Source organism: Podarcis vaucheri (assembly GCF_965113315.1).
Source record: "Podarcis vaucheri genome assembly, chromosome: 13".
Taxonomy (NCBI): Eukaryota; Metazoa; Chordata; class Lepidosauria; order Squamata; family Lacertidae; genus Podarcis; species Podarcis vaucheri.
Window position 1 is genome coordinate 34,713,131 of NC_138751.1, and position 21,937 is coordinate 34,735,067.

At 44.5% G+C, this 21,937-nt stretch overlaps 1 protein-coding gene across 9 annotated transcripts in view; it reads right to left on the minus strand.

Moving 5' to 3' along the window:
* Positions 1 to 21,937, minus strand: part of HOXB3 (homeobox B3) — an 88,317-nt gene that overhangs the window by 13,277 nt on the left and 53,103 nt on the right. For 5 of the 9 annotated variants that reach the window (XM_082197339.1, XM_082197342.1, XM_082197341.1 and 2 more), the window contains one exon: positions 9,482 to 9,532. The exons of 1 other annotated variant lie outside the window; for it this stretch is intronic. The gene's annotated coding sequence lies outside the window, so the exon portion shown is untranslated. 3 more of the 9 variants (XM_082197343.1, XM_082197347.1, XM_082197346.1) reach the window with 3 other exon arrangements.

The window sequence follows — 21,937 nt, forward strand, 5'->3', positions numbered from 1 at the left end:
CCGAAATCTCCAACGGAATAATAAATAGGAATAGTGCATTGGAAATTAGTCCTCGAAATGGTAACCGCAGAAGTTCCTTCTCTCGCTCGCTCTCTCTCTCTCTCGGAAGTTTCGTTTTTATTCCAGAAGAGGAACCTGGATTCTAAATAAAAGCTTCTCTTCTCGGCAACTTTTGCAAGAGAGAGATATATTTATTTTTTGCAAATTGATTTAAAAAAAAAAAAAAGAGTGAATCCTAGAATCTAGAAGCCCGTTATAGGGTTTGTGCCAAGAGCGAAGGGAAGGCCGTGGAGCATGGGAAAATATAGTATTAAAAGCTCCCTTTAACCTCCATGTTGGAAAAAGAATTCTAAAATTCGCAGTCCTACTCTGGTTATGGGAGAAAACCGGAGAGCCTTTCTCCTTAGGGTGTATTTCTCCATAGTAGGGCAAAGGCAATAAATAATAATAATAATAATAATAATAATAATAATAATAATAATAATAAACCGGGGTTCCGGAAAACTCTCCAGTTCACAGCAAATTGTTCACTACATTTAGAGCTTCCCCCCTTGAAAAATTAAAGGGGGGGGAATCCTGCACCACGTCAAAGAGAGAGAAAGAAAGCGTTCTAGATGAAAAGGCGAAGGAGAAAGGGGGAGGAAAATAGAAGGGGAGAATAGCAAAAAGAGGGGGGAAAGGGGGGTAGAAAGAAGGGGAGGGAAGGAGGGGGGAAGAAGAAGAAGAGAGAGAGGGTGAGAGTGAGAGAGAGAGGAGAGAGAGAGAGACGCTGCGTGGAAGGAAGCTTAAAGCTTGTGAACTCTTCATGAACCGCGATGCGAGTCATACAGCTATAAATCATGGAGACACGGTCTCCGCCATTCACAAACTGATAGCCTATTTCGGTCCACCTTACCTTAGCCTCTGACGAGAGCAGCGCGGCGAGCAGACATAATATATTTTCGCAGCCAGCAAGCAACGCAATCAATAAGCGAGGAGAGCTCCCCCCATTCCTCTCCCGTGCTGTTTTTTTTTTTTTTTTAATGTTCAAGGAATATCTAGAGAGAGAAATCCGGTCATAACGCCAAAAGGAGGGGGGACATCTCTATAGGAGCTTACGGTGAGGGATGCTCGGGTCCTCTCTCTCTCTCTCTCGCCTCTCTCTCTCTCTCTTTCTCAATCCGTTTGGGGAGGAGTGCGGGGGGGGGGAAGGTGAGAAGAGGTAGGAACCACAAGATGCTAGACAGCCTTCCAAAGATGTATAGGGAATCCTTTGATTGTGGCTGCCCTATAGTCTTGGTACGCCCTGTTCACGGTTAACAATGGCCTCTGGCTTAACAGCAGAAGGCAAGAGAGAGGGAGAGAGGGAGAGAGAGGGGGAGAGAGAGAGAGAGAGAGAGAGAGAGAGAGAGAGAGAGAGAGAGAGGGTACAGAGGAGGGGGAAACAGAAAGAATAGCTGACATGAAATCCTCGACAAGGAATGCTTAGACTGAGATTTAAATGACATAATAATAACATCCAGTTATTATTTTTGTTAAACCGGGCAATTTAAAACAAGAAAGCGCGGGAGGGGGAGGGGTTGAGGGGGGATTCAGGAGAGAGAGATGTAGAGATTTCGTTTCTGGGGGCTGGGGGAACGGAGGGGTGGTTTTTTCCCCCTTCTCCCTCCTGCTTTGGGAGGGCTTGGGCAAACGCCAAGGTTGCTTCCTGACGGCGTCAGGAGTGGAAAGGAAATATGCAAATAGAGAGGTGGCGGACAGAGGCCTAGCAGGATAGCAAAAGCTGTATTGATTCACGTGCTTCGCAATTAGGTGTCAAGTTATGCTAATAAATCTTTGGAACAGAGGCAGATTTTCTTTCTTTCTTTCTTTCTTTCTTTCTTTCTTTCTTTCTTTCTTTCTTTCTTTCTCTCTCTCTCTCTCTCTCTCTCTCTCTCTCTCTCTCTCTCTCTCCCTCCCTCCCTCCCTCCCTCCCTCCCCAATTTCCTCCAGAAGAGCAAGCGGGGGATAGCTCTCTCAGACCTCCATTATACCCCACCCTGGCCAAAATGGATTGCATAACCCTCCGATATGACTTAATTATTATGACAAGCAAATGCGGAGAGGGGGAGGGAGACGCGGCAAAAGGAAGCAGCATTTTAAAAACAACAAAACAAACAACAGCTCTTGAGAACACCTCCCTGAAAAGTTTTACAAACCTTCTGAGCGACATGAAAGGGAAAGTTTTAGAAAGTTTATATACTTAACCTGGTTGAGTGCTATTGGTTCCCCGAATGCTCACGTTGTGTATGCATTATGGGTTACATTCGAGCACGTCAAACTCGGAGCAGACCTGCTGAAATCTTCAACTAGTAAAAGTCCATTGATGTCAATAGGTCTACTCTGAGTATGGCTTAGTCAGATGCCACCCATAATGCAAGCGTTCACACATAGGAAGGAAGAAGAAAGACTGACTGATCTACATTTCCGGCACCTCTCACCGTGTTATGCTGAACATTTGGGATGCAAAGTTTCATTCAGTTTATTGGGATTTACTTGCAAGCGACTGTGATTGGGGCAGGAATGTGATAAGTTCACCTGACACAGGGAAGTTATTTAACATTAGATAGATGATAGACAGATGGATAGATAGATAGATAGATAGATGACGTCTCTTTAAGTCACTCAAGATTTATGACCCCCTTCCCTGCTCATAACACAAGGCGCTTTGCTTGCCAAGACAAAAGCGTTTTCGCTCTGCTTTTGCTGCTGACCTGAAAGGGAGCTGCCGCTACAAACTGAGTGTGGGAGGAAGAAGTTGAGGTGTCTGCACATTTTTGGGTGCGTGCGAGGCAGAGGAAGAAGGGGAAAGGAGAGCTATTGTTATTCTCTCCCCCTCCTTCTTTTTGCACCTCTACCTTGAAGGGGGTAATTGCTGAATCAAGGGGAAACTGGCATTCAGAAAGGGAGTGGACTCTGGAATTGGCTCATTCCTTTCTTGGGATGTTCTTAGTGCTCCCCATCTTTGAGAATGGTCCTGTTTGGGGAAAGCTTTGTCACTTAACTTTTCAGACCTAACTTTGTCTCTCATGCCTAAAATTGCAAGTGACTTTATCCACCCGGACAATGTTACCTTATTCCTGTCCACTTTGGTTGTTTTTTTTATGAGTTATGAAAAGAAATCCTAGATCTGCTTGCGATGGTGGGCTATTTTCTGCTTTGGAAGACCATCCTGAGATTGGACGCTCAACTGAGCCATGGTATTCAAGAAGAACTTCATTGGCAAAACACGTCCTGTGGAATTCTCCGGGTGAAACTTAGAAGTCTGCTGCTGGACAATAAGTAGTGCCTCCACGGATGGTAAACCTAACTTTCAGGAGGGGCAAGCACTTTTATTGGCATAAACACTCCCTTTCTTTTACTTTTTCTTTTAAAAAACGAATTAGTAGCATTGTGTGAGTATTTAATACTGTCTTTTTGAATTTCCAGGTCTACTGTCCTTTTAGTCCTTCCAAGACTTAAGGCTGCAATCCCATGCGTATATATCTGGGAGTAAAATCCGTTGAATTCAGTGTGGGTTACATCTGAGAAGGATTGCTCTATATAAGGCTGAAATCTAAACGCCAGGGAGTAAGTCCCATTGAACATACCAGGTCGTGTCCTTCTGACTTACATGCTGAGGACTACGATGCATGGAATAGAGGCTCAAAACAAGACCAGGGTAGAAAGCAAAACGATTAAGTGCAGAATGTAAAGTATCAAACTTTCTGTTAAAAAAAAAAGAGAGGCCTTGAATAAATCCTTAAGGTCTTTCTGAAACTGGTATGGCATAGGGGCTGCTGGCGGTGCACTTTAGGACCCACAATAGGTCAGTGGTGTTTTCTTAAAACTCACCAGTTCCTAGGCTGCTGGTCCTGAAGGTATAATGGAGAAGTACAATTTGAAAAAAGGAGGGGACCTGTTCAAAAGAGAGAACAAGAGAAAGAGAGGGAGAGAGACACATACAGAGAGAGGGGAAAGGGGGGGGGGCGTGTTGGACTGTTTAGTAAAAGTCTAGAACGTAAAAACAGACACGTTTGGGACAGGAGGCGAATAAATCACTTTGGGTAAAAAATAGCCTCCTCCGTTCCATAACACCACTGTCCAAACACTCCTACCGGAGATTCACCAACAGGACCCAGGTCTTTACCATCGTCGTTCGCTCACTTTAAAAGTTGCCAGCTAACGTTTACATGTGTGTGCTGGGAGCCAACCGAAGTTAAAGATGATGCATGGACACAGAAGAGCCATTCTTTAGGCGCGAAAGCACGCATTTAGGAGGCATTTCGTTCCGAATATTTCCTAGCAGGCTGGACTGAGAGAGGGTTCTCTTGCCCGATTGGGGAGAGGGTGTTGTTAGCAAGAGGCTTTTGATGTTCTCTAAAGTTGTTAGGGTACGGTTTCCCGCGGTTGGGGGGTGGGGAGTTAACGGGTTTATTTTTTCCTGTTGGTGAACTTAATGTCTTTCGATTAAAATGACAGGAATAACCTAACAAGGGAGGAATATCCAGATCCATTTATTTTATTTCTTATATGCTTAGCAGGTCGTGGTTTTTTAACTTTGGCAGTATATTCGCGAGGGGCCGGGTCCGAGAGAAGGGAGAAGCAACCCCAGTTCATTTACCTGCAAGTAAGCCTCGCTTATTTTCAACGAGTACGTGTGTACACAATACACACAGACAGGTCCTTCTGAGTCTTTGAGTCTTTGCAATAGGGCATACACGAACCCAACGCATATAAGCAGGGGCTATTGCTCTCAAGTTAAAGCCTGCCGGAGATCCCAACTTTAATCCCACCGAGGTCTAGTAAGATTCAGAAGGGTAGTCAGATGGTGTCTGGCATTCTCATGTGTAGGCGAACAAAATGGGCCGAAGGAGAAAGCGAATTCGCCAAACAATTAACCGAGGATTTGTGGAAGGCGAACTACTTTGAGATTTATCACTGAAGCTTGGGTAAGGTTTTGGTTTAGGAGAAAAAACGAGAGGGAGGAAGAGGGAGAGATCATTTAAAAATATTTTCGTTTGGGGAAACATTCCTTGGCTCTAATAACCCGGTTTTCCGTTCTGAATGCTAATATTATTAATCTGCAATAAAAACGTCCGCTAACCACACACCAACACTCCCCGAACGGTATCCCTGCATGTCGCAGAACCTCTGGAATATAAATCACGCCCGGGAGGCCCCAGCTGCCCCCATCTCAATTCTGCAGCCTTTGGCAATAATTCCAGCTTCATTCCAACTGCTTCTTGTTGTTCCTAGAGGCGCCCTCCCCTATGAACGGCCACCGAGTTGGCACCGGGCCACTTATACCACTTGCAATCATCGGTGTGCTATTTCTGGCTCTGAGTTTAAATTATTAGTTCTTTGCATCATAAATAAAGTTGTTGCTTTTTTGTTTGTTTTGTTTCATTGTGGAGTGTTTCTATGTGTGAGAAATCTAGCAGCTAATAATAATAATAATAATAATAATAATAATAATAATAATAATAATATTCTCACGCTTCTGGGACTCAGTGAATAAACCTAGTGGCGGCAAAATGAGGCCAACGCAAATGAAGGCATCTTACTAAAACGATTTCTGCTAACCTGCTACTGCTGCTGCAGTTCATTAACTACAGTTTGCACGTTCAGCTGCGAGTCATCCAGTATTGCCTTAGTATGATGATAAGACAGTGAGAGGTATAAAACGCACGTGTGAAGTGGTCCTGAGCACCTTCAGGGAGAAGTCATTCCCATCTTTTTAAATCTCGGCTGCTGGCTTTTGGAGGGCAGGGGTAGTGCGCCAGGGAGGTGGGTCACCAAGACAGCCCCATAAGTGGTGTTAGCCTTTGGATAGAGAGCAGAAGTGGAGCAATCCAAGTCTAAAAGACATAAAATCCTATAGGGAAGGGGAAAGTGCCTTCAGGAAGGAGAAAACTTCCTCCCCACATACCAAAATCCGTCTATTTTAATGGGGTAAAGTTTCTGCTCAGTACCCACCAAAAAGATGGAAAAGCAGCAAAAAGACAGAAACTCTCCCATTCTAGTGTTTGGTGGTGTCTTCTGGTCTTCTTCGTGTATTTTCTTCAACATAAGGTTTTCTATGTGGCCTGATGGCATTACTTAATGCTGTTGTTATTTATTGCAGAAATACTGTCTGTCCATCCGTCCATCCATCCATCCATCCATCCATCCATCCATCCATCCATCCATCCTTTACGTTTTTATCTTCCCTTTCTGCTGTGGAAATCAAGGCTACCAGTAGTGGTAGCACATTATGGAATAGGAGCAGGTAACCTCAGACCTTGGGTGGCCCTCTAGATATCGTTACCTGGCCCTTGGGGCTTTCCCCAGGCCACAGCCATCTCTCTAGCCCTGTCTGCCACCCTCCTCAAGTATTCTTGCCTGGCTGGAATGTATTATGGAACTCTGATAATGGCTCTTGCTTGCCTTGATGGAGGATGAATAAGGGTGAGTGAATGTGTGTAGAAATCAGACATCAGTACAAAGGTAACATTTGCATTCATTCCTCCACCCACATTTGTCTCTGGCCCCTCCCAGTACTGGCATGTGGCCTCTGGTTGCCCAGAAGCCAGTGAAAGATGTGGACTGAAAAAACTTCCCCAAAGTTGTTGTAAGACAAGAAATCTTTATATGGGTCCTTTTGTATAGAAATTCTCTACAAACCTTGTTTATTTTATTTAACATCAGTGATGCTTCACTGTAGCTATAGTTGCTTTTAATCTACCTATCCGTGTAGTCATCTATGGAATGCATATTTGTGCTTATGGCTCTAAAACTTTGTATAAGTTATATAGAAATAGAGCTTCCTGGTGGATGGTTGGGTAAAACCTGTTGTTTATGGCCCAACTATTAGGGAAAGCGAGGTAGCTGCCCCAGACAGTTGATTTTGGGTGTCACAAAAGGGCATCACATTGTTAGTCATGTTAGATATTGTTATTGGGTTCTTTTTGCTAGTACTTTCACTGTCTGGGAGTTTTTGTTCTTCTTCTTCTTTTTTTTTACTTCAGCTGCCAAAATACCCTGACCAATCTTGGGCACCTGACGGAGGGAGGTGACTGCGGAAAGTAGTGCTGTTTGCTGTTACACCTCAGGCGGCAAAATATATTGAGCAAACCCTATTGTTCTGTCATACGTGCACAGGGAAATGTTCCCGGAAGCCAGCAGTACTTACTACAATATTTATCTGTTTTTGTTTTTTTTGTTTTAGGGATTTGTATCCTAAGATGTCTTCCCTGGTTACATAGGAGCAGGTTTAAGAGAACTTCAGTTCTAAAGAACTTGGTTTGGGTGTAAGTGCATCTGACTTAACGAAATTTACATCCAAATAAGTGTGCGATTAACATTCTCCCTCCTCCTCCTCCTTAATCCTCTCATAGCCACACGTGCACGCAAACTCTACCCATGCGCCGACTCAGGATAAACCACCATCTCTCTATCCGATTGTTTCCCTTGATGGATTGTAACTTTTTCTCCCCCACGACCTTTGGTTTAGAAGCCTAATAACTCACCGGATTAATGGTCAATCAACGGAAGTAGCTTTAAATTGCCTCCAAAGTATAAAACATAAACAACAACAACAGCCAAAAGGGGGAAGGAAAGAGAGCCCCCCCCAATCCCAGTCTGTGTTGTGCTCCACCCTCTTGGGGGGCACTTCGTCTTGTGTAAGTGGTCCCTGGGACTTGTTCTGCAGTTGGGGCGGCTGGAGAGGGGAGGCGTGGGCGCGCTTTACTTGTACGGGACAGTCCAGCACATATTTAAAAAGGAGGAAGATCAGAGAACCTGAGTAACTCTCCCCAAGCAGAAACGTGCATCTGGATTTCCATGGAAACTACATTTTCAAGGGGATTTGCTACCAGGGAACGTGTTTCGTATCAAAAGCGAGGGCTTTCTCGTCTAAGCACAGGGACAACCTGACCGCAAGCTGATTCTGAATGCTATTTACTGCTAAGGCTGCAATCCTATGCGGTTACCTGAAAGTAAAAGCCACTGGACACCGTAGGACCTACTTCACATGACGTGTTCGTGTGAGCGGGACCTTGAGATACTAGGCAGCTGACCTCTTGCATTGTCTTTCTTTCGAATTATGAAATAAAGGACTGAACCATACTTTCACGACGTGACCATTTTCAAATTTCTCTCCTTGTGTTTTCTTAAAATACTTAGACCTCGCACCTTACTGTTCCCACCTGATTAACTTCAAGCTGGCAAACTTATTAGGTTCTTGCTACCGAGTTTTATTACTTGGATCTATGTGTTCCCCCCCAAAAAGGAGAAAAAACCGGGAAGGAGGAAAGAGGAGAATGGATGGCATTCAAGGAAGCTTTACTTAGAGTAGTCCCATTAAAAGTAATGGGCCTAACTTAGTCATATCCCTTAATTTCCATGGACGTACTCTGAGTAAAACTTTGTTGAGTAGCAACCAATCTTTTTTGCAGCTTCCATACGCGACACCCTGCGGTCCCTCCTTCAGCAAGGGTGAAATTGACGAAGGAAATCACGATATCTCCGTTATTTCACTGAGCAGTTTAGCCTTTCTGGCTCACTTCTCCTCCTCTTCCTCCTCTCTCACCGCCCCCCCCCCCGCCAGGATTCAAATTTTCAGCGTTGTTATCTCTTCCTGGCCGGAGATAACCGTGGGAGCAGGCAGAAGCACTTCCTGGTTTACTAGAAAGCGGCTCTGAGCTGGCCTGGAGGAGGCCCAGTTCCACACCCACGCTCGACCTCTTAATAGCAGCGTCAATTGGGAGAAAATAGCGCTTCCATGGGAGCCCGTGTAGCGTTCTTGAAAACCTTACTTCCGCATGAGTTCTGCAGAACTTCATTCAGGGCAGATAAAACTTGATTAGCTCCTCAGCAACGCTGCAATTTTAGTCGTGCTTACTAGGAAAGGCCAATTGAATTCAGTAGGACTTACTTCCACGTAAACATATTTAAGGCCTTGGCTATTTTTCCTAGCTGAGAAATTAAAGTGGATTGTGAGGTGGATGGGGACTAAAGTGAAGACTCCACCCCTCTTCACTGATTTACCGCGATATCCTAGGCATGTTTACTCCGGAGCAAATTCCCACTGATTTCAATAGTCCAAGGGAAGATTTGGACTAATAGAAGATAGTCTAAGGGAAGATTTGGACTAGGGGAAGATTGCAGCTTCAAGCAAGTGATAAATGTAATGAAGACAGTTTGCTTGCTGGTGGAGCGGTGGCGTCGTCAATAAGTTTCAGATAATCTCTCTTTTGGCATGAAAATGCACTATTCAGAGTCATGCATGCAAAAAGGGGGAGGAAAAGGGTGAGAAAACAAACTCCTATCCATGTGCATCACTTCTATCCTTCAGCCTTTTGGGCTTCTTTGGAGGTCAGTGGCCTGGAGAGCAGACCCTGATCTCAGCAGTAGAAGGCAGATTTCACCCCGTTAAAGAAAAGCGGGGGAGCCAAGCTATAATTCTCTCAGTTCACAACTTTTAAATTTAGAATCCACTTACTTCTGTCTGGGAAGGAAGATGACGATTGGATACCACAGAGCGAAATTGCGCCTACAAGAAAGGAGAAAGGAAAATATTTTCAGGCAAGGCGAAGGCTTCCCTTCTGAGGTTGCAGCTAGCTATTCTTATATTGGAAACTTGCCAAATGGCAAAAAAGGCAGGCAAATACCCGAGTTCTAGTCAAACTTTATGGAGCTGGAGTGCCCCCCTCCCCTTTCCTTCACTTCGAGTTCCGTCATAACATCATAAAGTTCGAGAAGGGGGTGGGAGTTAAAATATATAACCACAACAAGCGGAGTCATCTACCATCACTAACTTTGGGCGGGGGAGCGGGAGGAGCGAAGAGAGGGACACAATCCTCCTCGGCATTTTGGTTCTGCTTCATACACAAGGAGGTACAGAGTGGCTTACTGTATGGTAGCAGATATTGCTAAGAATCTGCTGTCAGAGACTGCGCAATTTGGGTGTTCTGTGAAGCGCTCAGCACACTATTGGAGCTTGTAATTGCCAGCAGCCGCGGTACTGGAAGGTGCCATGAATGGTAATAAACAGGTTTACATAATTAATAGGCAGGAAAAGACTGAAAGGGTAGGATGGTATGAGAGAGACAGACAGAGAGAACAGATAAGCACTCCTCTCCTATACAGTGGTACCTCGGGTTACATACGCTTCAGGTTACAGACTCCGCTAACCCAGAAATAGTGCTTCAGGTTAAGAACTTTGCTTCAGGATGAGAACAGAAATCGTGCTTCAGCGGCGCGGCGGCAGCAGGAGGCCCCATTAGCTAAAGTGGTGCTTCAGGTTAAGAACAGTTTCAGGTTAAGAACGGACCTCCAGAACGAATTAAGTACTTAACCCGAGGTACCACTGTACAGGGATAACCTATTGGTCTCTAGCCATTTACTCTAAAAGCAGCTCTTTGCATTTTAAGACACCATCTCAAACCAGTTTGAAGGTGACTATCTGCTCTTTTTATCCCAAAGTAGTTTCTTCCCGCTTGCACCCCCGTCTCTATTTGGGGATGCTAGCCATCTCCATGGGGCTAAGTTGCAGTACAATTAGTGGGACTTGATTCCACGTAGAGGCGTGTAGGATTGGGAATGCCATTCTGTTGCGTTTTCTTCATCCACCCTTAGATATATTAGGTTTCACATATTAACCAGCCGTTTCCTTGTCCCGTTTCCTGCTTTACTGAAACCCTCCAAGGCTCTTTGATCTATGGCATTCATCAGCATACCTAAAGGCTAATTGGGACTTAGGCATCCATAACAGACGGGCATAGAGCTGAAGCCTAGAGTTAATTTTTAATTGCAAGATGAAGAATTGTGAAAGCGGCCAATGTTTAACAGGCCCTCAAAAGCAGTATTGTGGGGCATGACTTAGAGCTTTGGTTTTAAGTCATTGCTTGGGATGGGGATGTGCTTGCAGATCTACTTGTAAACGCAAGGACTTGACACATTCAAAAATGCGTTTTGGAAATTCGCAATCATTATATTATAAACTATGGGCCAAATAGCCTTCTCTCTCTCATTCGCTCTCCAATTCCCAAACAGCTAGGTAGCATGATGAATAGCTGATAGGGAACCAGCATCCTTGCTCTTTCTGAAGACAGACGTTTCCGATCTGGTGGCTTATCGGAGGCAAGTGGTTTGGTATTTGGTGCTGCATTCATTAAAATCTGACCACAGTCTAGATAGATCCTCAATGCTGTAATGGAACCTTGCTGAAGTCCAAGAGGCTCCTTGTGGTTCTTTGGCACGTCGCTACCTAAACTGTCCTAATTAAGATAATTAAAATAACAACAGCAACCCAACATGATTCCCATAGAAGTTGCCCAGAAAATGCCAACTGAGTTTGTTTTCGAACTGGTGGAAAACAACATCTGAATTAAAGAAGCAGCCACTCCATTAATATCAATTTCCTTCAATGAAAACTTTGGTTCTTCATCAAGTTGATGATTTATGATAAAATCGATTAAATTAGGGTCACTTAAGGGCCTTGTGGTTTCCTCTTGGATTTCATCTGTCAACGCATCAAGCAGTTTTTTTTTAATCAAGTTTAGCTGGAGGCTAGTAAGGAAGATGATTCTGGAGCTGAGGAAATTTAATGCAAAGCAATTTTCAGGGAAGGGAGGCGCTCAGAGAGCAGAGTTCTTGCTCTCTTCCAATATGGCATTACTTTGCCGGAGGAAATATTAGACATTGGGGTGGTGTTTTGTTTGTTTTTAATAAAAAAAGTGTACGTTTATAGCTAGGGTATGGTCCCAGGAACTGAGTTATTAACATCGCCATCCTGAACTCAGAACATATTTGTACTGTCAGCAATAGTGGCTTTATCTATTTCACCCTCCTCCCTTTTATTTTTATTTTTTATTTTTGGTGTGTAAGTTTGACTGTAACCTCTGCTTCCCGAAGACTCAGCAGAATGAAAAAGCCCTGGCTTCCTAACATAAGAAGAATTCTTATGTCAGATGCAATTGTAAGGAACAAGGAAAGAAGAAAGGAAGGACCAATTTGATGGAAGAGTCCCTTCCCTCCTTTGGTCTAAGAGCATTAAAAACATTTAAAAAAACAAAAACAAAAAGAAGTACAGCCATTCAAGTGTAAGAGAAATTTGCCCTTTATTTCTATAGAATGCGGACTGCATTCTTTACCATGAAACTCTGGAAAGAATAAAATAGTCCAAATAGTCCATGTTTACCTGGAAGAAACTTCCTTGAGTTCGGTTGGACTCGCTCCTCTGTGCAATAGGATTGCAATCAGTTGGCCCGATTCTATGCATTGTTCCTCTGAGATAAACCCCACAGTGCAATCTTATACATGTCTACTCAGAAGCAAGTCCCACTGAGTTCAATGGAGGTTACTCCCTGTTTAGTGAGTATAGGACTGCAGCCTCGTTGTGTTCGGTGGGGTTTGAGTCCAGGTTAAGGGTGCACCCCCAGATTTTGCAAAGGCCAAACAATGCGTGCATTGCTAAATACGATGGCGAGGAGAAACAAGCTGGTAAGATGTCTCAGTCTCTGAAAGACTAAGGCGGTCCCCTACAAGGTAAAACCGCAAGCTTTGTTTTACATTGCTGGTTCTGTGGAGACTTAACACTGCTTGCTTCACACTCCGGTAAGATATTTGTTAACTACAACTCACAAACATAAAAGAAACGGGGGGGGGGGGGAGAGGAGAGAGGGAGAAAAGGGAAGGGATACAGATTTGGTCTTCTAGGAAAAGGCTGGTCGTGACAGGAGCCACCTCAAATAAACACAACTTTCTCAACACCATAAATCACATCTCTCTGTTTAACACCAGGCTTCCCCTCCCATAAAGAAGCGTTTGTAGTTTTCCCTTTCAAACAACCCAGAGGCGTTAAACATTTAACAAATGTGGCCTGGGAGGGGCGGCAAGCGCGGAGGGGGGACCTATTTGGTTCAAACATCAGGTTTGGAAGAAGCAACCTGCGTCCCCTTTATTTTATTTGCATTGGACTCCCAGTATCCAACCATTATCAGGAGATCATTAATATCATTTGTTTACTATATCCCAGCCTTTTCTGGTCAAGCTACAGGACTAGTTTCTGAGAGTGGTGGTGATGTTTTGGGGAGGGGAGGCTGTGCTTCAAGCTAGAACTCCAGCGGACCAATGGACGCCTTCCCAAGCTTTGTCAGAGCTATTAATTAAATCTCAACGGCCCCTGGAATTTCCTATGCTAGGATCAGAAGAAGTTGTATAGTGGTTTGGGATTTGTTTTGATCTGTCTTGTAATTTCTTTTATTATTATTATTATTATTTTTATTAATCCCTCTTACCTGCAGCGATTCTCAACCAAACGACTTCAGCAGGAAGATCGAAGGCGGCTCACGAGGTTCAGAGGAACTCGAAGGAAGCCAGTTTGGGAGAAGGAGACAGAGAGACAGAGAAGAACTACTTGACTGTAGCTCTGTAGATTTTGCTGCTAAGGTTTGTCTTGAGGCTTTTTGGGGGGTCGGTTTTTCCACCGCAAGGAAGCTTTGATTTTTTTGATTATTTTTTTGAGGAACGGGGGCGGGGGGGCTCTCTCTTGGATTCCAACTTGACAGAAGGAAAAATACAATGGTTTCCGAGACACGAAGAGAGAGCAAAAATAATAAAAAATGAAATAAAGATATTCTGCAGCAAGACGAAGACACGGAATACTTTTTCACGGGACAACAATGCTTTCTCCCTCTGCCACCCCCCTCCACCTCCGAAAAGGAGGAGGAAAGCCTCTCTCGTTTCTAAGCGAGGCTGTTTCTCTTTATAAAGACTTAAAAATGTTGCAAGAGGGGGGATCCTACTGACTGACAAGAGGTGCCAGATAGAGAGGGACCAAATGGATTCTGGTTTTAAAAGACCAACAGGAATTGGCTGGTTCTCAACGTCAGGATACGAAATTGATTCCATATGTCCTCCCCCCCCTTCTCTTCCTCAGCAGTCTCTCACGCGAGGAATAAAAAAGGATCGAAAAAGAGCAAAGGCTAACTGAGATATCTCTCTTTGTTAAAATAAAATAAAAATAAAATAAAAAACCAAGAGGGTTCAAATAAAATGTTGTTACTGTTGGCTGTTTTAAATAGCAAATCGCTACGGGTTTATGCTTAAACACGGAAAGGTAAGGAGCTGAGAAAAGGTCATTGCGAATGGGAACGGCCTTGCATGACATTTTAACGTGGTCTTTAGCAAAATCTCCGTCTATCCACCCATGCATCTTTCCCCCTGTCCTTAGATCTTTGCCAAACGTGGCGTGCCTTCCTCGAGCTTTAATCCCATCCATTAAGCCATTATATTTTTCGTATCCCCCCCCCGTTACTTTTCTACCAGTAACCCAACTCAACCCTTGCTGGTGTCTTCACTTTTCACCCTTTCCATCATCCCTTGTTTTATCGTCTATATCCTAGATGTCTTCCCGTCCCGCTATTATGTGTGAACCTCCCTCCCTTTCTACCTGGCACCACGATCTGGCAAAGATTGGCCTGGAATTGCTGGCTTTTGCGCTGAAAGTCGTTTGAGATCGGTAGCCTTTGGGTGGTAGCAGAGCCAGGAACAAAGGAATAAATTCACGTGGAATCTGGAGGCGGCCTCCCCCTCCTCATCCCACGCTATCTACAGTTGCCTGCAGCTGGCGCTGGGTTCTGTCTGGAAACCAAGCGCTCAGGGACACTGGCCTTTTAACAAAGAACGAGCCCTTTTTGGTAAAGCTAGGTCGCTTTAGCCTTCGGTTTTTCCTGTGCTAGTGATTCCCTCATCGCGTCCATTTTTGGAACCCATCCGGTGTGTACATGGTCCCTTTTTCATTCATGCCTCGCTGATCTGCCCTTTCAACATGTCTCCCGGAGTTTTCTGACCCCCTGGGAATAGCTAATAGCCGAAGTTTTTTTTTGTTTTTGTTTTTAAATTTAAAAAGAAATGCATCCCCACAATATGACATGAAATAACACTCTCCTTTTATAAAGGGCCAGTTCTACGCCTCAGAACGCCTGCGCGGGTAGGCGCTGGGGTTGGGCGCGCACATGTCTATCCAGTTTATGGTCCTGGAAATGTTTATTCGGAAGGGAGTCCCATGTTGTTCAAAGGGCTTGGCTTCGTCCTACGGCATGGGTTAGTACTGCAGCGCTTTAGCAAGCGTTTAAATTTGATAATTCCCAGCCAGACACCAACATTTTCTTACTATTTGCCTTTCTTCAACAAGGAAGCAGAGGGAGGTGAACGAAACACTGATTCCAAGCGCTCGTGGTCCCTCTGAAAAAGTCTAGCAGTGGACGTATTTCCTCTCTTCCCTTCTCCACCCCGCCTCGTTTTGTTTTCAGTAATCCTTGCTGAAAGTAGACACGTTGCAGAAGCTGTATTTTTTTTAACGTCTGTGACCTTTTTATTTCCAGAGTTCTCGAAAATAAGATGAACGCCTGCATTATTTTAACCAACTGTCCTTTTTTTCTTTTAAATAGCAAATTCGTCGAGGAGACCCACATAACATTACCCGAAAGTAAATTCCATTGATTTCAGTTTCCAGCAATCCATTCCCCCAATGATTTCAGCGTGCACCCCGATTCTAATGTCTAGTGGAGGAAAATACAGGGGGAAGTTCTCTTGCCAAATCTCATTGAAATGAATGGGAACCTTCATATCAGGGAGAGGTGCTCAGGAGACCTTCCCGGTGGATTGTACACAGCATATTTTAGCATTGCAGCCACTGCTCGAACTTGCTACCCCATTCACTGTTTTCTAACACCGCAGCACCCCTAAATGCATATGCTTAATCTAATCCAAAGTAGACAAAATTTGTTCTGCTTATAACATGATAAATGTAATGACTCAATTATATTTATATTTATCACGAGAGCATTATATGAGGCAAAGTAATCTGCCCTCCCTATCCAGTACCTGACGTTACTTGAAAATGTCTCACTGAAACGATTAGAATTCATTTATTTCCATTTCAGTGGAATTTGCGCAGGAGAACTTCCTGTTGGCTCACGCCCAATGAATTTATGAATGGTACATAGCTGTATACTGTTATATTCTGCATTACATCGAAGTCATTATATTCATTGCGCGGCAGTCTGCTCCACTTAAATGAATGGGGTTCGCTTACATGGAGGGCTGTGTATATTCCAGATGTCAGATCTACTAGTTGGCCTAACTTTAGTCATGAAATTTATGTAGCCCTACTTGGATGTAAGGTCCTTTATGGATAGTAAATCAACACACACTCCACTCCGTGGCGCTGAAAGTAAAGTCGCCACTGCGCTCCAAGTTAATCAATCTAGTGGCCCAATCCTAAACAGATTTACTTAGAAGTAAGTCCAGTGTTCCATCCAAAATATACCCATATAATTAACTAGCGGGGTATAAATGCATTTAAAATCGGTCTGCCCGGGTTGTTTCATTTAGTTTGGATTTGCTTGCTTAGCCGTCAGGGATATTGATTTGCAGAACGGGAACTTTATCGGTATGCTTTCGCGAGCTAGCGTGACTCTTTTCTAGCTCGCGTTAGCAACATCCCCTCGTGGATACAAATAGCGTGAGAGTTTCCGGGGAGCTTTCAGCGTCATGCGTGAACTCCACCCTCCTCTCCTTTGTTCCCGCTCGCGCCTTTGGCATTGGAGAACCTGGTCTCTCCGCTATGCTGTAGGGCTTCCTCGTTCTGTTATGTGTGAGTCGGTCTGCTAGGGAGGTAAGAATGGGGTTGTTACACAATGAGCCTCAGGGTTGGCAAATGTGGCCTTAAGGGACCCACCGTTCCAATATCCCTTTGACTTGACTTGATTAAAACCTCCAAGAATTAAATTTACGAGAACAGAGCCTTTCGCCTTAAAATTTTATAACCCTTTGTAAAAATGATCACTCGGGATAAACCGATTAGTGGTGCACGGAGACAGAATCTTTGGCAGTTCACAGCAAAGGAACCTTTTGCGTACAGTTTATTGGAGTGCACATTGCATTGGCAATGTATCGGTAATACAACATTCCCTCCACTAGCAGTATAATCCTAGGCATGTCTACTCGGGAGTAAGTCCAATGGGACTTATTCCCGGGTAAGGGTCTACAGGGTTGAAGCCTTATGCTATTCCAGAGGGGCAGACATGTTAGTTGGAACAAAGAGTACCATAGTTATTCTAAGATAGCATATGTATTAGAGCATTTTCGTGGACTGTACTCCACGGAAACTTTTGATATACGGTAACCAATGTGCTAGCTCAGGAGTAGGGAACGTCCAGATGTTGCTGGACTACAGCTCCCATCATCTCTGACTATTGGCCATGCTGTCTGGGGCTGATGGGAGTTGGAGTCCCAACAACATCTGGAGGGCCACGGGTTCCTCAGCTCTCTGTTTAGCCTTTACGGTGCCACAGGATTTTTTGAATGTTGTTTCCCCCCTTAGGCAGTGAACGCTGGAATTTCTCTCATTGTTCCCCCCAGGTTGTCTGCCAGTTAGACTAGGTGTCATCGGGTTACTGATAGCAACCCGATTCTTCTAGAGTTCACTAAACCAGGATGAAGTTACCCACAGGAGTCAATGGCTTAAAAAATAAAGCGGAAGTGGAGTAGCCCTAACTAGCGAATGTCTGTCTGTCTGTCTGTCTGTCTGTCTGTCTGGCTCTTCCTGAGAGCTCCTCCCTGTGGCCTCCAAGGTTCTCCCCTCTCATCTACACAACAACCCTATGAGGTAGGGAAGCTGAGAGGGAGACCGTTCAGTAGGCTTAAGTGGAGATTTGAACCTGGATCTGCGCTATTCTCATTCCGCTACTCTAACCACTACACCACACCAGCTGTTAGGGTGAAAACTGGTACTGGCGGGGGGGGGGTTGGTTAGTTGAGATTTCGATTTCAATTGACTGTTGTTGTTTCATTTATAATATATATCCGTAGTGTTGTTCCATGGTTTGGAAGATTGTGGGAGGGAAGGAGTGCTGCTGCAACTTACTTTGAGCTTTGGAGAACAGATGCATGCAGGATATAAAGAAAATGAAGGCTCGTTCATCAGTTGATTTTAAAAATAGTGGGAACTGCGCATAAGGCTGAGATCCCAAGTACGGTTACTGCACAAAAATGTAATCGGTACCAGTGAGAACTGTTTCTAGATAAAACAGACATAGAATTTAGGAAACTGAGTTCTGGATTAGCAAAATCCAAGAGTGAGTTCGCCTTCATGGGTCCAACTGGAATTTAAAGGCGATGTGGAGCCAGAAATCATATAAAGCAAACTATACTTTTTCTATTTAAAAAACAAAAGCTTTCCCCTCTATTGGCACTATTCACTTGGTTGATCAAGAAGGAAGTTCTCCTGTGGACTCAAGACCCATTCAAGAGGTCCCATTAGTTTTAATGGTGGCATTCAAGAGGTCTCCATTCGTTTCAATGGTGCTCGCTGAGCTTCACGCTGGATTTCACCGCCACAGATTTCTCTGTGGATAAAGCTCTTGTGAGGGGAAATATAAGAAAGGAAACTCCCGTTTCGTGAATAGATTTGAATTCTGACGTGACGATGACAGGAAAAGAAACTTGCAACTAAGTAGCAGAAGCAATTTGGAAGTGTGTGTGGGAGGAATAATCAATATATCAATAATCAAGAGGGTTTGAAATATTATTTATCTCATTCCTACGTTTATCATCCCCAGCAATATTGCTAATCTTCTGAGATATTGGAGATCAGCCGTGTTAATAAAGAAATATGCACAGAACACAAAACGAAAAGTGCAACGATTTTTTTTTTTGCACATTCTGATACAGCTTGTAGAAAAGTACTCCGGCAGCAAAGTTATTATATTACCTCGATCGATGAATAGACCGATAATGAACACAAATAGGGAAATGTGTTATGATTTAATGAAGCTGGGTCTTCAGCAAATACAAAGATCTAGGCTAGGGGGAAACTGATGTGGTCTTCTTTGAGGAAGGGAAGCAACGGAGAGAGTGTAAGGTCGATGTGTAGGGGAGCATCGGAAGGAAACGACGATACAATGGAAAGAAGGAAAGGAACAGAGAGGGAGAAGGATAGAGAAAGAAGTATACGACTGGTTTGAAGAATCACAACGAAAGAATAGAAAGGTAAAAGGAATGTCCGGACCACGACTAGTAGTGTTGCTGCGGCTGCTGTCGTCGTCCTTATATTATCTCACATTGTGTCAGGCGCTGGACGTTTTCAGAACCTCTCGCACATTCACTTATGACAAACACAGCTGTATCGAGAAGTCCAACGAGTCCAACGAGAAGCTCTCCAACCCCATTGAAACAAACGAGAGCTACGCCAGAGCCCCCATAGGACTCCTTCAGTGGATCGGGACCCTCTTCATTTGAAAGTAAAGTCCACCGAAATTTAGAAGGCATTCCTTAAAAAGCCAAAGAGTTGTATTCAGGGTTCATCCTACTCAGAGTAGAGTCACTGCAATTAACAGCCAACGTCCGTCTGCTGATTTCAATAGGTCTGCTCTCAGTAGAACTTAGTTGCATATAACTCTATGTGCTTAGGGGTACCCTACTGCTGAAATCATTCCTATTTCCCTGACGTGTGGAAGCCTTTTTGACACCACCACCATTTATGTTCCTGCGAGATCCGGACCCAGAGTTTCCCCCCGCAAGGGCTTGGGAAGTTTGTGTCCAGAAAGGGTGAGAGAATGGGAGCGATCCTGTTTCCCGCACATTGCTTCCCCATCCCACCTCTCTAATCCACCCACCAACATTCAAGAGCCCCTTTCAGAAGCAAAGAGGAGAGGAGGGCTTGGACGCTGGGGGTTCCCCCTGCAGAACCCGTATCATGATGGAATCTGGGCCAGGATGATTTAACAGGGGAGAGGGTATTAATAATGCTACGTCCACATGTTTAGGGTACAGTATTAATGTGATTTTCTAAAAACAACTCGGATATATTCTTCCCTTTCTTTTCTCCTTCGTGTATCCCTCCCCAACTCACTCCCCCCTAAATCTTTCTATTTTCCTTCCTTCCATCCATCCATCCATCCATCCATCCATCTTTCCATCTTTCCTTCTATATGTGTTTCGATGGATGAAAACCATCCATCCAAACCCATATATGCAAAGGAAAGGGAAGTGTCTCTTGATTAAAATCTCAAGGAAGGAAGGAAGAAAGGAAGAAAGAAAGGGACTCTTGGCTTTTCCCCTGGGCTCTTCGAAGCCCCCTCCTTGTCGCCATTCATATTTAATGAAAATCACCGTGTTGGTCTAATTGCACTACATAAAGGTTTACACTACCAGACAGGGTAAAATAGCAGCACTCGGGGCGGCGTTAGAAACTCCGCTGGTTAGCAAAGGAGACAACGGGTAGGGGGATCTTCAGCTAAGTACCCTGAGAGGTTTCCATCTTCCCTTGGACTTGCCTGTCAGCTCTGGGCGCTCCCTGCCTATTGCAAGTTGTGCTATTGTTTCTAACTGAGGAATCGCCCAGCCTGACTTTCACCTTCCGGCTCTTTGAAGCGCCTCACTTTCTCGATCCAGCTAGGACTGGGGGACTGCCGATTCCTAGCCTGAGCTGGACATTCCCGCCCCCAACTTCTGAGACCTTTTGTATTTCACAAAGGGCAACCCTTGGCGCCCTTCGCCCCGAAGCTCTCCTTGCCTTACACGGCATCTTTAACCTCCAGCGCCTTCCCTTCCTCAACCAGCTGCCAAAGACTACCACGACCGGTTATTTCAAGAGCTGCACCATCCACTAGTGGCGAATTTTCCAGCCCCTGAATTTCTTGAGGACCTGCGGCTCTGCGCCCCCACCTCCCTCCACCCCGCCTCTTACAACCGAGTGTCACATTGCCTCCAAGCACAAAATAACGCACACACACAAACACGCTAACCTCAATAGGTTAAGTGTAGCACAAAAGAATCAGGACGAAAAGAAGTACATTGCAGCGGACTTTAGAGTTATCACTGCCATTGACTTTGCTTACGTGCTAAATAAGACCGTGGCAACTTCAGTTAAATGCCGTTTGATATACAAAATTACCGTACCAAGTGTTCCCCCCAGAAAATCTGTCTACTCATCCAGCCAGCCACCTTCTACTTTCCTGTAAGCTTACTAAGCCAGTTTATAAAGTGCCTCTGCTACCCATAAAGCCCGCTTTATGATGGGAACCCTGTCCTTATTATGGAATCCACAAAACGTGCTATTTGCTACCCACAGTATCGCCTATCTCCAACGCGCCAGAAAGCGAAACAAAATTCAAAAGCAAGCGAAAATCCTTAAATAATAATAGCATTCCTGTTTCAGTTAAGTACATAAGTAGACCTGCGGTGGGGGTAGAGGGGAGGCCCCCCAAACCAGAGTTCCTGCTGGGTGTCCTATTGTTCTGTCATCATTGGGTATCTACCACAGGTTTGAGAAGTGACGCCTATTGTTCTACTGTAGCCTCAAATGAGAAACTTAAACAAAACAAAACACACAGAGAGCTCCTTTCACTCAACTCGAACCAATCGTCTCAACTGAGTGCGTTTCTTGGTACACTTCAGACACAGGCAAATTTAACATCTCAGTCTGTCTTCCAATGTCCTTCGCTGAAGAGGTGACTACTTTATTCATTCGTTTATTTTTAATCAACATGAACAACACAATACGCCTATCGCCTGGATTTCCCACACGTGAAATATGGCTTTAGGCAATATCCACAGGGAAGTTCTCCGTCGTGTGCTCCGTTAAGGGGAGCTGCGGAAGAGCACGGGCAAGAAAATCTCCCGGTGGATTGTGCCCTTCATTCTGGAACAAACACCTCACGAGCCAGTCACCTATACAAGAACTCTCCATATTTCCTATTGCTGTTTGGGGGGTTTTTTTTGTTTTGCTTTTTAAGGTTCTGGAAGAGAATCTCCCGGTCTCAAAAAACAAAACAAAAAACCTGCTAGCCGCGACTCTGACGTTTTTCTGGTTCCAGGATTGCCCAAAATTTATACAAATCTCTCCTTAATTGGTAATCACAGATGCTTTAATTTAAGACCCCCAGCT